General features: G+C 35.9%; 1 long non-coding RNA gene across 1 annotated transcript in view; it reads left to right on the forward strand.

The window, feature by feature from the left end:
- The first annotated feature begins 7,746 nt into the window (after positions 1-7,746).
- LOC118176839 overlaps positions 7,747-8,312 on the forward strand; it is a 2,511-nt gene continuing 1,945 nt past the window's right edge. The window contains exons 1-2 of the long non-coding RNA XR_004755541.1: positions 7,747-7,799; positions 7,925-8,070. This is a non-coding gene — a long non-coding RNA (uncharacterized LOC118176839). The remainder of the gene's footprint in view (positions 7,800-7,924; positions 8,071-8,312) is intronic.

An 8,312-nucleotide genomic window follows, 5' to 3' on the forward strand; every position in this document is an offset into this window, starting at 1 on the left:
GCGCTCCATGTTACATAATGTAATGCACTTCTGTAACTCTTTTGTTCCCTCAGTGTATGATTAAGCTTTTCAGCAATGCATATCTTTCCCTTGCTACATGCTGAGATATGTTCTAGTTTAAGAGCATTTTTCTAACTAAGGAAAAAGTAAGCTTTTGTCAAGCTGCAGTATTTTTAGATACTTTCTCTTCCAGTGGTATCTGCTGAAGTCTTCTAAGATTTCTCAATCACTTTAGTCTATGCCAGCTCAGACGAAGCATTAATATTATTTCAAAGGCACTGAAAAGGGCTGTTTTGTTTTTCTCTAAAGAAGATGGCCTACCATGCAGGTCAGCCACTCTAGAATTCCATCAGGGAGCAAAATGGTAGATTCAAAATCCTCTCTATCAAGGTTTTTCTTCTGAATTCATTCTTTGAATTTACTGTTGAAGGAAAATGATTCCAATGTAAATTGATGCAACTAAAGGCACAGGCAGAACCATGGAGCCACAGTCTTGTGATTTACATTGCTTTGCCCCATCTAGAGCACATTAAAGGGATTTCTATTTAAAACAGACAACCCAGATTCCAAAAATTTTATTACTTGGATGCTGCTTTCCACTAATTTTTAGATTCTGGATACAAATAAAGGAGGGTAGTATTAGATTAGACATAAGGAAGAAATTCTTCACTATGAAGGTGAGTCACTGGAACAGGTTCTTCAGAGAGGTTGTGGATGCCTTGTCCCTGGAATTGTTCCAGGTCAGTTTGGATGGAGCTCTGAGCAACACCATCTAGCAAAAGATGTCCCTGACCATGGTGAGGGGGGGTGGGGTCAAGGGGTGAATTAAATGGTGTTTAAAAGGAATTCCAAACCAAACTATTCTATGATTCCATATAGACTCATGCAAACACATCTATATGACATAAGTCAGCACTGCTGAAACTGCTTAAACTCCTTGCATGGTCCATTGGACTTGCTGTACTGCACATTGTTGTGTTCAGTAATGGCCAGAGTTTCTAACATATCCAAGTTTCAACAGCTTTTTTTTATTATTATTTAATTCTTTTCATTCAATACTAAAATTTTGGGTTCCACGTTCGATTTTTGCAGTCTTTACATAATTTCTAAGACACAATATTCTACGTCATCCTAAGAATCCTCCCTCTAGTGGCTTTAAAAAGTATTTCCCATCCTGTGCCTGCTGCTCCCCTGTGGTGGGTACGCTCTACTCTTGTATTTGACATGAGTCTCTTGCTCTGTTAATAACACAATATGGAAATAAATGCAGCTTGGCCTCTCTCGTATACGTGGCTTGACCTGCCTTCACCCACAACACTAGCTCACACAATCATTCTCTGGGACAGGGCAGGCTTTGCTTTTGATTTTTTGTTGTTTCATTTCTCAATGAGTTGATGAATGTTCTTGATTTTTACTAAATGATGGGAGAAAGTTTGTACAGATTGCTCAGATGTTTAAACTCAATGCATAAATTGCAACTTGTGCATTTGTAACTGAAAAAGTAATTTCTATATTGGGGAGAGAGAGAAAAGAAGGGTAGGAATGAACATTTTTTTGGAATAGCAAAAAGACTTTATTTTTTATGAGCTTTTCTGTGTTTTACCTTTTTATGTCCCTTATATTTCATTTTCAACTATTATCCATCAAATTTCTGTAATACAGTTCATGGTTAGTCTCCTTTGCCCAACTTAAAAGATAGCTATTTAAAAACATCAAGTATTTGAGAATAAGCTATTGCTGGAAAAAAAAAAAAAAAAACACCTCTGACTATCTTTCTTTTTACTGGCACTACTCCTGGCTGATTCAAAAAGCAACGTTAGTTAAGCCTTCTGTATCTGCCCTCCAAATTTTGGAGAATTTCAACTCTTGCAGCTTTTCGTGTTTTGGTTGTGGTTTTTGTTTGTTTGTTTTGTTTTTTCTTGTGTATTCTCATATTTCTGTATAGCTTTGGTATTTACTTTGCTAGTTACAGTCTCTGACACATCCCTTGCTCAGTGCTTCAGCTTTAACTGATCAGTATAACTAGTTCAATGCACATCTCTTTAGTACTATCACCTGTATCAACCTACGTATGCTGAGAATAACCATTCTCAGATGCATGCAGTCTGTAATGGTTAGGCTGAGAAGAGCTAAAATGAACAGGTATGTTAAAATTGATTGTGCCATTTGAGGGTTTTCATTGTTTAGTAAAAGGGTTGGAAAAAGGTGTGTTTTTTTATTGTTTCTTTTTTCTTTTTGTGCCACTAAGATATTTGGACGTGTATATCAAGTCTAAATTTGGTATAAATATCATCAAAATTTTCCGTTTTCCCTTTTGAATGGTCTGTTCAATCTTCAGGAGAGATTTAGTAATAAAAGTGCCTCATATTAAACAGGGCTAAAAAGCTCTGCAGGTTAAAGCTGTATCTTTCAAAAACTAAATTTTACATTAAATTTGCAGCAAAGACTTATTTCATTTGGGGTCAGTCCTATATTTTGCTGGGTTTGTACAAGAATAAAATCATGCAAATAATACACTGAAGAGCCCTAAAGAAGCTCCCTGGCTAACTCCTTTTCCTATCACCTTCCCCAGCTTTCCAATGCCTCTATAAACTTGCACTTCTATTTTGTACAGAATTGAATGATTTCAGAACTCCCTTTCACTGTATATTTGGGCAAAATTTCCCATCGCAGTTGCAGCATCAATGATCAAGCTATAATTGGTTGTGATCTTATGCTCCTAGTAATTGTGTCTCTTCTAGCTTGAATGCGGATAGAACTTCTATTAGACTCTGAAGGACTCACACTCCAACCCAGTCTTTCTAACTGAAAAATATGAAAAAGTAGAAGCAGCAGAATATGCTCAGCAGGAGCAATATTGCCTTTGAACAGACATGCTTAATGCTCTCAGTTTACAGTAAGGCCTCAGTCTTTGTTGCCAGTGTATGGCATAGGCATTAGCTTTAGATGTGGTAGCAGGAATTTTTTCCCAGATGGCGGAATACGATTAGATATTTTCTGTGATCTTTTGTGCTACACCCATTCGTTCTAAGGAGGATACATGCAGCAGAGAGAAATTCTTGTTCTGTTCTTAGCCCTTCCTCAACCCCTGTCCCTGTGCCTGAAATCTGTGGGGCAATGTGCCCTCTTAGAAGTGTGCTCCTTTAGAAACACCTCTACAACTTCACCTTAACTTCACCCGGCAATTCTTTATTGTCTAAGACCCGATACCACTCCAAAAAAGAACAAATCTTTGCTCTTCACTTCATAGCATTTCTTTTACCTCTGTTGTAGGTTTGACATTTTGCAGAGTTAGTCTTCTTAGCTTTAGAGAATGTGAGGGTACAACCAGCTACTAAAATGTATATAGATTTTCCAAGGAAATGCAAACAAACGAACATTAAAATAATCTTGTGAAATGGAATGAGACCATATAATTTGATTTTCAGCAAAGGAAAGAATAGAAAGTTTCCCATAGTAATTTCTGCATCAAGCTCAGTGCTTGCCTGCTGTGAGCAAACATCTATATCAATATCATCTGTTTGCATACCAAAAGAATCTAGTATAATTAATTTACTGTTGCTTACCTAACATCACACATTTCCTGACTTAGATGTTTCACAGTAGGTCTGAGCTCCTGTCTCGATTTGCAGGAACATTCGGAAATAAGAGCAGGACAGGGTTTACCAGACTCATTAACTGTTTACTACAACTGCCAGTGTTATGATCAATACATAAATTTTGAGCTTCTCCAGTAATCATAAATGCTTTGTTTCTTTGACAAATATTGCAAAGCACACACACACGAGCATTTGCAGGATTGAGTCTATGGTTAGTATATTTCATTCTAGCTGCCTTTCAACCCAGTACTGCATTTAGAAAGCTCTGGTGGATGTTATACGTATACATCAGCCTCCTTATCCTTGTATTTTTGGACTGGCCAGCTGATGTAGCTCCTACTGTCCAACACATTTCTTTCAAAACATATACCAAGCTTTGTGTGTGTGGTTTTTTGTTTGCTTTGTTTGTTTGTTTTTTTCCTACTTGCTTTCAGTGCTGAAAACCGCATAGAATAACTTCAGTACAAGACTGCCTGATTTCATTCTCTTCGTTATTTCCATTAATTCTGTCAGCTTCTCTGTCCCCTGCTAGTAATACAGGCTAAGTTAACATTTTCTACTAAGCAGGGCTACCAATTCTTGTTGCAAATGGTGTTGTGAAGCTTGCTGTTTAATTAAATTAAGGTATTTTTTGCTTTGATGAGAACAGAATTTGGTTAGCTTAGGACCTGAATAACTTACTAATGTCAAATGCTGCTTTCTCAATTCTTGTGTCCAAGACAAAAGAAAATTACATATATGAAGACTTTTTAAAATACAGTAGAATAAAGAAGTAGAAAATTAAGAGAGAGCTCATTAGTCCTGATGCTGTTGTTACTGAAATGTCATGATTATGTTACCACATCGAGACTGAAATTAAATGTAAGGAGTAAAATCTATTTTAAGATTTGCCCTTATATGTAGTTCTTAGATAGGAAGTATCTTCATATTAAAGCAGAAGAGAAAAAGAAATATCTAATTCAAAAAAGCCTGAGTGTGGTAGTGTTGACAACACCACAATGCCAAAAAAGCCCTTGCCCTCTTCATCTAAAGCTCAGTATCATTGCTTAGAAGAAAAAGAGAAACAGTAGAGCAGAATTGCCATGAAACTGGTAGCTTCCCATAGCAGCTGAGTTTCTGTGCTCATCTGTTCAGAGAATCTGTGCAAAGTAATCATAGATGTAATGTAAAACAAAATAAAATTGCATTTATAATAATCTTAATGGGATTTGGAAGGTATTTCTTAATTCATATGCCCATTAAAAATAAATTCAAAGAACATTGCATTAAACATATCTACAAGCAGTTATTTCCAAATTTTCCATTAACTGAAAGTATATCAGTGCTTTCTTGTTTCATGGTCAGAGCTGAGTTTCTTTGGCCCCACTGTTTCTGAAGTGTTCAGATCAAGCTAAATGGCTTCACATTGTTCAACATCTTTCCAATTTTCTCCTGCAGAAAAACAGATAGAATATATGCCTTGCCAAGTGCTAAAATGGTAGGATCAAGTGTTGAGTTTCAATCTCAAGTTTCAGTCTGTTTCACATCTTGTCGTCTGATTTACAGTATCATTGTATCTGTTGAAATAGGTGGTTAAGCAGCCTTTATTATAAGGCTTTATGCTCACAATAATGCTAACAGTCCAAAATAGTATAATTCTCTGAAAAAGAAGCTTGAAGCAATCTCTGAAATCAGACACAACAGAGACTCCTTGTTCTGGCACTCAATGAAGTAAGGAGGTAGCAAGGAAATATATGCATTAAATGGTCCTTTTAAGGTGCAAAAACAGCATGTCTTTGTGTATTTTGATTATTTTGCATGGTATTAGGAGAGTACAATAAAGGAGAAAGTTTGGTTCCTCTTCTTTATATAAAAAACAGTGAGACATTAAAATATTTCATAAAGGATAGCTCTGTGAAATGCAATGCTTGGATTTATAGAGAGACCCTTCCTTCCTTACCTGCTTCCTTCCTTCCTTCCTTCTTTTCTGTCAATTCATTCTTTAATAAGGAAATGTTGTTGTGAGGGTCCTGGTGTCAAAGGCTCATTTAATTCTGGGTAGTTAAAATAATAAAATTAAAAATTCTTCTTTAAGTACAAGTTTATTAGTCTATGATCGTTTTCACTATAGTAACAGAGCAGGTATTGTTTTTACCTTCATGAAGACAAAGCTCTTTTGAGTTACCGTAATGATGACTTTGTTGTCTTCTTTTGTTGAATAGGAATAATCTGCAGGAAAGAACAAGGAAATTAATCAAAAGGAAAACTGGGATGTTGTTAAAAGATCTTTTTGCTTGTTTTACAAAATAAATCAAAACTATGGAATGGAAAATCTAGATCACAGTAATGCATAAAAAGGTGGTATCTAATTCAGGGAGAAGATGAGACAAGATAGGAGTGAATTTTAATAATAATAATATATATTTTAAAAAAGCAGTTTCTATAGAAAGGACATTTAGCTGATCTCAAGAAACTATTTAAAGTTTTTAAATAAGTTCAATAGGAAAAAAAGTATCAAAGTTTTTGGACTACTGTGTAGATATTAATGAGTAATGACAGCTATGGCAAAGACCATGAGCCATCTTCTTTTATGTAAGTTACCAGAATTTTTAGTAATGGCTTCAAGTTTTAGTAATGGTTTTAACAGGGAGGTGAAAGTACTGGTTCTTTTATCTTCAAGGAGAAAGACAAGCAGATTAGCTAGCTGGTTACTCTGTGTGAAGTGGTAAGATCTTCCCTCTAGGCATCTTGAACTACAGTTTTACATACTTTATTAAAATGTAAGTATTTGCATTTTTCCTTTTAAGATTTTGAAAACCAAAAATATCACTGGAAGAGCTGCCAACCCAGACACACAGGTCCATAGTGTGGTCTGAGTTCACACAGGTCTGAGTTCACACAGGTCTGAGTTCACACAGGTCTGAGTTCAAAAAATTAGCAATTCTGTGTTCAGCCAGCTTTAAAAATGCCATTAATATGTGAATATGTACAATGAATTCAAATACAGATGGAAATTCATGGCCTTACATGACTTGTCCCCAATTGGTCTTGAAGGAATTTGCTGTCTATCAGACTAACAAGATATTGCTAACAAGTTCAGGTCACTCCATGAGAAAGGCAATACACCGGAAGAAATCTGTAGTGGTGCATATACAGTATGCAGGCTGTAAGTTTGATTGTGGCTTCCTCACGTCACTGTTGTGGTCAAAGTTTGTGCTTTGTAATTATTCATAGTTTACTATACAATTAAAATTAAAAGCAGTAGAGTATCTCTATGGCATTATTTTATTCATGGTAAATAACATTTTATCTTGATCATATTTCTACAATTAAGCCATATTACAGTGAGTAAACAATGCTCATCCAGGCATATATATCTCTCTTCAGAGCAAAATCACTCCAGAAACTTCACAGTTCTGAAATATTCCTGGAAAGGGAAACTGTATACTTTTATTGCCAATTCAAATGGGTGAAAATAGATTCCATTAATCTTTTATTTTCTTTAATAATTCACAAAATTTCATGAATCATCAGGTAATTGGTTCTTACAGACAAGCCTCTGAGCATTTTTTCTAGTATTCAAGAGTTCTATGGATTTATGCCTCTGCATATAACAGTTAGTGCCTTTAAACAGGAACATTAAAAATTTTTCACTTACATACAAATGACCTTTTAAACAGCACCTATGATTGATTTGCAGTAGGTAAAATAACATCCCCTTACTCCCTGGTATTTAATTTACCTGGCAGAACTGTCTCTCCCAGGTTTTCTCAGAGGATTTTGAGCAAGCTATTCCTGGGATTATTGTGTATCAAATTACCATCATTTCTAATGAAGTAGTAAATTAGAGGTGCTGAGTAGATAACTGTTAATTTGGATATTCCTAGCTGACTTGAACACTTGTCTGTCATTCTCATGCATGTATTTGGATCTGATTGGGGGAGAGGTTGAGCGGACTGAAATATATATTTATTTATTTTTTATACTGTAGTGGTTTAGAAACCCATAATGGTTTCATGTGTATCTGAAAATTAAAACTATGTGCAGGGAGTTATATATCTTCCTGGATGTCCAGGGAAAATTAAGCTCCTAATTCTCTTTTGAAAATGGTATCTAGCTGTTAAATCTTTTGATAGTTTTTCCCTAATGTTTCTTTATTTTCCTCGCTCAGAGCTTGCACTGAAAATCAAATGGAGTTAGCCCTGGCTAACTCCAGGGCAGGTGGGCTATGCAGAGAACTCTTCGTGAAGGGCTGCTGCTCTCTGGTTCTTTCCCTTGCAGTTTTGAAGCATTCGTATCTTCAGATGAGTGATGGCTCCCTGCATCTTAATCCTCTTGTTTGTTAGACTGATCAAGGTGGAATTATTCATCCATCCACTGGACTCCATGCTCTAGTGACAGCCCTATGCCCGTCCTGCAGGGACAAGAGCTTGAGCTGTAGCACTGGTGAAGCCTGATTTCCTGTGGATGCTCCTCGAGGCCATTCTCCTGGGTAGGTTTGATGCTGTATCTTAACCATAGCATCTCGTTGTTGTCTGATTAACTCAATCACTCTTCTCTACCTACTTTGATGAAATTTCAATGAATTTACTAGCTTAGGATAGATCTGTCAAATGGAACATGGTATAAATTTGGTGTAAAATGTTTTTGGAAGTTATAAAGAGAGCTTGTATATACATCTACATTATGATGATTAAAAGAAATGATTTATTTACAAAAACAAGCTTTAAAAGG

Source organism: Oxyura jamaicensis, chromosome 20, assembly GCF_011077185.1.
Source record: "Oxyura jamaicensis isolate SHBP4307 breed ruddy duck chromosome 20, BPBGC_Ojam_1.0, whole genome shotgun sequence".
Taxonomy (NCBI): domain Eukaryota; kingdom Metazoa; phylum Chordata; class Aves; order Anseriformes; family Anatidae; genus Oxyura; species Oxyura jamaicensis.